Consider the following 7,950-nt stretch of genomic DNA (forward strand, 5'->3'; position numbering starts at 1 on the left):
CCCACTGTGATAAGAACTTTTATTGCAAATAGGTGTTAAATATTATGAAATGCTTTTTCTGTATCTACTGAGATGATCATGTGGTTTTTTGTCCTGCTTTGTTGATATGGTGTATCACAATTGATTGATTGATTTGCATATGTTCAACCATCCTTGTGTTCCTGGTATGAACCTAACTTGACCATGGTGTGTAATCTCTTTTTACATGCTGTTGGATTCTGTTTGTTAATAATTTCATAAAGAATTTTATATCTATGTTTATCAATGATATTGGCCTATTGTTGTCTTTGGTGTAGTGTCTTTTTCTGGTTTTGGTATCAGTTTGATGTTTGCCCTATGGTGTGAGATTGGGAGTACTCTCTCCACATCAAGCTTTTGGAAAAGTTTGAGGAGGTGTGGCATGGATTTTTCTTTGAATGATTAGTCAAATTCCCCAGTGAAGCTATTAGGGTCTGAATTTTGTTTGCAGCGATTTTTTATTTTATTGATAATTGTATTCCATTTCTGGTGATCTCTCTGTTCAAATGGTCAATATTTTCTTAATGCAAAAATGGTTGGCTGAATGTTTCCAGAAACTTCTGAATTTCTTCCTTTTTTTCCAGTTTGTTTCCATATAGTTGCTCATGTTATTCCCTTATGATATTTTGCAAATTTGTTGTACTCTTTGTATTTTCTCCATTGTCATTTCTTATGTTATTTGTGTACTCTCTCTATTCTTGTTGATGAGTCTGTCCAGAGTTTTGTCAATTTTGTTTACTATTTCAAAAAATAGTTTGATTTTTTCTATTTTTTAAACTCTAATTCAATTCTTCCTTCCATGACCTTAAATATTTCCCTCTTTCTGCTGACTTTTTGTTTTGTTTGCTCTTCTTTCATGATTAGTGTTTATAGAACGTTAGATTATTTATTTGAAATTGCTCTTCTTTGAGGAGGGCCTTGTCACTATGAACTTCCCTCTAAAGCCTGCTTTATCTGTATTACATAAACTTTGCATAGGGTTTTGTCATATATCTCGATATATTTTTTATTTATTATTTTACTTCTTCACCTCCCCTACTTGTTTTAGTACCATGTTGTTTAATCTACATGCCGTAATTTTTTCTCCCTGTTTTTCTGTGATTTATTTCTACTTTCATGGTATTATACTCAGAAAAGTTGCTTGAAAAAATTTTTATCTTCTTAAGTTTGTTGAGGCCTCTTCTGTACCTGAGTACATAATCTTTCCTCGAAAATGTTCCATGTGCACTTGAAAAGAATGTATATTCTGCTTTGGGGAGAAGTAGTGTTTTGAAAATATCAACCAACTCCAATTATTTCATCGTATATTTTAGTATCTTTGTTCTATTATTTATATTCTGTCTGAAAGCTTGTCTAGTCATGGTAATGGGGAGTTAGAGTCTCCTACTGTGATTGTGTTCCCTCCGATTTCTCCTTTTTTATCTATTAGTATTTGCTTTACGTATTTAGGTGCTCATATATTGAGTGCATATATCTTAATGAGTATAATACCCTCATTTTGTATTGCTCCTTTAATTATTATATCATGTCCTTGTTTATCTTTCTCTATGGCCTTTCATGTAAAGTCTATTTTGTGTGAAGTCAGTACTCATAGTCCTGCATTCTTGTCATGTCCATTTGCATGGAATATATTTTTCCATCTTCTGACTTTCAATTGATGTGTTTTCCTCTTACTAAAGTGGGTCCCTTGTATGCTTCATAATGTAGGGTCTTGTTATAATATCCCATCTGACAATAAATATCTTTTGATTGAAGCACTTAGTCTATTAACAGTTTTGATAATTATTGATAGATTGCTGTTTATTTCCATATTGAACTTCATTTCCCAGTTGATTTTGTATTTCCTTTTTGTTCATTTCTTTTTCTTTTTGTGGCTATATAACTTTTCTTTATTATCTTGGTTTCTTTTTGGCTTTATTAATTCATTGTAAGCTTTTGACTTCTGGTTACCGTCTTTTGTATGTGTATTGACCCGTTAATATATCTGTTTATTTTGACTGATAGGAATACAAACTCTAACCCCTCCTACAGAGAAGAGAAACAAGAAGAAAATACTCTGTATTGTCCTGTTTCGCTCTCTGACCCTTAAAAATTATGATGTCCTGTTTTACAACATCATGTATATTCTATTTTATGTCATGGCAGCTATTGTCTTTCTAATTATTTCTTTCTACTTTCTATAGATTTCTGTTTTTTTTCTTTAGACTAGATCTTTCATTATTTCATTTCTGTTGCTAAATTCTTTAAGTATTCACTTTTATGGAAGTTATTTATCTCTCCTTCTATTCTGAAAAATAGACTTGCTTGATAAATTATCTTAGATTACAGCTTTCTTTCATTCAAGACTTTGAATATATCTTGCCACTGCCTTCTGCCTGTTATATTTGTGTAGGGAACCAGTTTACAAATGTAATATATATAATTATTTACATATGTAAAGAATACCTAAAATCAAGGTAACAAATAAGATGAAAACCTATACATTAAAAAATAGAAGACATTGATGAATGTAATTAAATCTGTTCCCAAGAAATGAAAAGATCTCTTATGTTAATGATGTGAAACTATGTGGTTGAAACAAACATACTACACAAGGCAATCTACATTTAGTGTGATTCATGTCAAAATACCCATGAGATTTTTCCATTAAATAGAACAAATACTTTCAAAATTTATATGTAACCATAAAGATCATGACTTGCCAAAATAATCTTGAAAAGTAGTATTAAATCTAATAGTGTAAAATAATCTGATGTTAAAGAGTCCTTTAAAGATTTAGTAATTTAAAAAACATGATATTGGATCAAAAACAGACACCAATCAATAGAAGAGAATAGCGCAACCAGATATAATCCCTCACACCTATGATCAATTTACCCATGAAAAAGGAAGCAAGAGTATAAAATGAAGCAAAGACATTCTCCTCAATAAGTAGTGCTGGGGAGATTGAATATGCGAAAGATAGATTATAGTATTTCCTCACATTGTATACAATCTATGAGCACAGAATATCTTTCTATTTATTTGGTTTACTTATATTTCTTGCACCTTTAATTTATAGATCTATGTTTAGATCTTTAATTTCACTTATCTATTTTATTCCTATTTTATTCTTTTTGGTATAAGTTTACACACAATAGTTTTCCTAATTACTCTTTCTGATAATTTGTTGTTAGTATATAAAAATGCAACAGATATTTGTATATTGATTTTGTATTCTGCAAGTTTATTAAGTTTGTTGACAATTTCTAACAGTCACTGGAGGAGTCTATGGAGTTTTCCATCTATGTGTAATTACGTCCTCTGTAAAAATAGTACTGCTTGTTTACAAGTTGGATGTCTTTTTTAATGTTTCTTGACTAGTTTTTCTGGCTAGAACTTCTTGTAGTGTAATTTAGGACTTGTGAGGATGAGCTACTTTTTCGTATTACTGTACCAGAGGAAAACTTTCCTGTATGTTAATATTGAACTTGATGAAAGTCATGGGTTTTTCATATATGGCTATATTTATCTTTAGTTATATTCTATCTAGAGAGAATTTGTTAAGAATTTTTTGTATACAAAAGTTAAGATCAGTTCTGTCAATAATTTTCCTACATTTTTTTGAGATTGTTACCTTTGAATTCTCTGTTTTTTAAGGGATGGTATCACATTTATTGATTTGTGTATGTTAAATAATATTTATGAATCAGGGCTAAATCATACTTAAGTATAGTTTATAATTCTTATAATTGCAATGAATTCAGGTTGATAATATTTATTTAGAATGGAATATACACATACTGAAGGAAAAATTTACATTGTAGCTTGAGTGTACATTTATTTATTTTAAAATTTTATCAATCATTTTGAATTTGGCTTATGTTTAATGGAATTTATTTCTAAATAAATAATTTAAGGTTTGGTAGAACTGGACTTACTACAGTTTACTGATACAGAGCATAGCTATTATTTGCAATTAGTGAACAAACACTTGCCTTAAAATGCCATATTATACTAACAGTGCCAACTGTTTCAGGACTGGAAAACATATGGCTTCCTAAAATGCATTACCTTGTCTTTTCCACACTAACCCACATATAATGTTACTTTTTTGTTTTTTGATTGTTTGTTTGTTTGCCCCTTAATGGAGTCACTGCTTATAGAACCCAGGACCTTATGCATAACTTTATTTATCAACATCATTTTGGAACACTTAACAGAAGCCACAAGAGTATGGATTAAAAATGACAAGAAAAATTATTCCTTCTAGGGACTTAAAAACCTCTGAGTGAAAGAATGGCAAAAATAAACATTTGTAAGTGTACAATCAGATTTTTCTCTTGTGTATTTGTAAAGTAGAATATTAAATTACATATCTTTTACTTATAGCACTGAAATAAAATTTAAACAAAATTCCTCCCTTTGGAATTTCTTAAATTTGATTGATTATTTTAATTTAATTTTAATTCATAAATATTTAACATTTATTTATAAACATAACAAATAAACTGATATTTATTCTGCTGATGTTTTGAATATAGAGCTACTTATTGTAAAGTACACAGAGAAATAACTACTTCCGTTTACAAATCAAATTTTGATTCACTTTAATTACAAATGATAATGAAATTGTTATAACCATTCTGTAAAAATTTTACACAAATTTCACTTTAAATTCCAATATTTTAAAATTATTTTATTTACTTTGTGCATATTTATACTCTGTTCACCAATGTTGTATAAATTTGGGTACAAAAGGAATGAGATTGTTTTTATCTCATACACCCCAAAGTTAAATTGTTTAAAAAGATATTCTCGGGAAAATATTTGCACATCACAGTATAAAAATAAATATCCTATATATTTCATTTTAACTGGATTAATGAGAAGGAAACACTGGCTGATTGTTACACTTGGGTTGCTAAGAGACCAGTCTTTTTGTGATGTCACAGCCACTCAGGTTGAGAACCATGTTGATGGCCTATCAGTTTAACTGTGCAGGCCTGCTTAAGCAGCATATGAAGCTGCACTGCTCAAAATCATGCAGATTAGAAAAGTAGCTGTAGGAAATGTTATTTGAGATGGCACATATTTCTTCAGAAATTCAAGATGTGCCTCCTAAAGATGGACCAGCTGATTCAGGAAACCCCGGTAGATCTCTATCATGTGATCAAACATTCTCTGGGGACTTGGACTTGAGGTGTATGATTGAAGAAAATGCTTTTCAGAATTTGTCTGAAAAATCCTTGATAAAAAGACCATGTTACACACATTGTGTCTTGGAACCAGATGAAGATAATGATTTTCGTTCTCTGACATTTCCAAGAAAACTCTGGAAAATGGCTGGGAGTGACCAATTTAAATCCATCTGGTGGGATGATAATGGAACTTCCATAGTGATTGATGAAGATGTCTTTAAAAAGGAAGTTTTGGAAAGAAAGTCCCCTTTCAGAATATTTGAAACTGGAAGTATGAAAAGTTTAGTTAGACAGCTTAACCTTTATGGGTTTAGTAAAGTGCGGCAGAAATTTCAAAGATCTGCTTGTCTAGTTGACTTTCTGGCAGAAGAAAAAGAAGCCTCTGTTTTAAGCAAGGTATACACAAATTTTAGTTATGACTTGGTAACTTATGTATAAAATTTTATTTTGTAAGTCAATCTATGGTAATATAAATGTAAAGCTAGATTTTGAAAATAGTATAAAACTACAAATGCTAAAATTCTTTATTTTTTCTAAAAATGAGGACAGTGACTTAACTCTTCAAGACTATGAGAAAGTTTGCTAGCAGCTATGAATCTTATCAGAAATCTAAGTGAAGGTATGAAAGCTGCTTTTCAAAAGTGGCATTCACCGTTACTGCAAACACTAAATTCTTTAATTTGATGACTATACTATTTACATGTGTATTTTCCAAATAAGGAACTTCAAAATATCGTCAGCAATGTTCATATTTTGATGATATTATCTTTGCATACTAAACATGAAATCTGAGGTTTTAAAGTTAAGGCTTATTGTAGTTATGTATTTTGGTTTAAATTATTACTAAAACCTTTCTCCTTTGGTTGTAGCTGCAGTTCTAACATAATCCAAATTTTAAACGAGGCTGTCCTCAGCTTTTAGTGAGAATAAAAAGAAGAGTTGGGATTAAAAATGCCTCTCTGGTGTCTTTATTGGCTCGAGATTTCAACAAGAAGCACTTTAAAGGAGGAAGTAATGTTGGTAAAAATAATTCTGATTTTGTGGCTGACACTAGTGGAGAAAGTGCATTTTTACCTTCTGCAGATTTAAACATGCCTCTAATAAGAAAGCCCTCTATTGGCCACATAATTTGTGATAAAACTACGCCGCTCAGAGGTGATTTTTCTCCTCCATCATCAACGTCAGTTAGACCACAAGAAAATATTGCAGTGGAACAACTAGCTATTTTAAATCAGTTGACCACTGTCCACGGGCACTCTCAAAGCAGCTACACTGAAGCAAATGGCCGTGTTGTGAACTTCATTACAACTACAACTTCTACTTCTCAATACAGCATTTTGTCCCCCTTACAGAGCAATTATTTTGGACTGATGGTGGAGCCTTCTTATTTTCCAAATAGATATCACAACATATCTGCCAATGAAGGTCGTTTTTGTAAACTTCAACCTGTGAGCAACCCACGGTTTCCAGTGCCAGTGATAGCTGATACATCAGCTACTTCTATTTCAAGGCCAACTCATCAGACATCTTCAGTTTATGAACGTCATCCTAATTACAACTGAACTACCAGAGGACTACCAGGTTATGCATGATAACAAAGATTAAAATTGATGTTTGCAAATTTTGACAAATATGTGCAATTTTCTTATTTGAACAATAAACATAGAATTGTACTTTATTATCCTTATTTTTTTAAATAGAGATAAGAGTTAAAAGTGATACTAAGTTACCATTTAAAGAAAAAAAGAGATGTTTGTTTGATATGATCATTTGATGGAACAACATGAGTGTAAATTTAAATAATTTCTGTGAGGAAGAAGAGAAAATGGAAGAATTTGGAAAAAGACTAAAACATGGAGAGAGGGAAAATTACTTAGTGGTTTCTGGTTTATCCTGAAAAGTATTAAATGTGTTAAGTTAGGTTATGTTGGAACAGGATGAAAATGCAGGAACCGGCCCAGGGATCATGGTCTTTATTATGTCATCTCTGGTATAATAAAAGTCACATGATATAGTCTCAGATGGTACATTCAGCATGTGGTAAAATTTAACAAGGAATTTTATCTATGGTCTTCCTTGTGCTGTTTTCTAAGCATTCCAAATGTTGCTTTATTTTTCTCCACTCAAGAGTCTGCACTATATTTTTAGAGTGAATATTTTAAGTTACTTTTATGTTCCAGCCAAACACAAGCTTACATCTTCAGGGTTGCACTTAATACTTTTCCAAATCTAAGCCCACAAACTCATCTTGGTTTAGTCATTTCATTATCGATTTGGCATCTGACTAATTTAGCATATCTTTATGTTTCACTGTTTCTGGAGATACATCCAGGCAAATGCTTATCAACCATATTAAATCCAAACTCACAACTATTGCTCCAGCTTATCCTTAGACTTAGAATGTCCTCCTTTTACCTATTTAGATTTCCCCAGTCTCAGTACAGAAATCACCTCCTCTAGATATTTTCTGTCTATCCCCCTTTCCTTGTCTAACTTGGATACCAGCACAGTAAGCACAGCTCATGCCACAGGATGCATTTTAGTATTTAGTGAATGAAAAATACATGTTAACTAAGCAAAATCTACTTTCCTGAAACAACAAAACTTTTATGGTTTACAAACAGTTTCATTATGGTCTTTATTCTTCACCACAAACTAGCTCTTTTCGTAGCCCAAGGCTAGTCACTCAAGACTGTAATTGGAGATAGGTACAGGAGACAAAGTATTATTTTCTTCTTAATTCATGCCTCCA

At 31.4% G+C, this 7,950-nt stretch overlaps 1 long non-coding RNA gene across 1 annotated transcript; it reads left to right on the plus strand.

Annotated features, from left to right (window-relative positions):
* The first annotated feature begins 5,342 nt into the window (after positions 1-5,342).
* Positions 5,343-6,876, plus strand: LOC140693718 (uncharacterized). The gene is made up of 2 exons (XR_012069417.1): positions 5,343-5,594; positions 6,551-6,876. It is a non-coding gene; the product is annotated as an uncharacterized lncRNA (long non-coding RNA).
* Positions 6,877-7,950: the final 1,074 nt, after the last annotated feature.

Source organism: Vicugna pacos, unplaced genomic scaffold (genome assembly GCF_048564905.1).
Source record: "Vicugna pacos unplaced genomic scaffold, VicPac4 scaffold_20, whole genome shotgun sequence".
NCBI lineage: Eukaryota > Metazoa > Chordata > Mammalia > Artiodactyla > Camelidae > Vicugna > Vicugna pacos.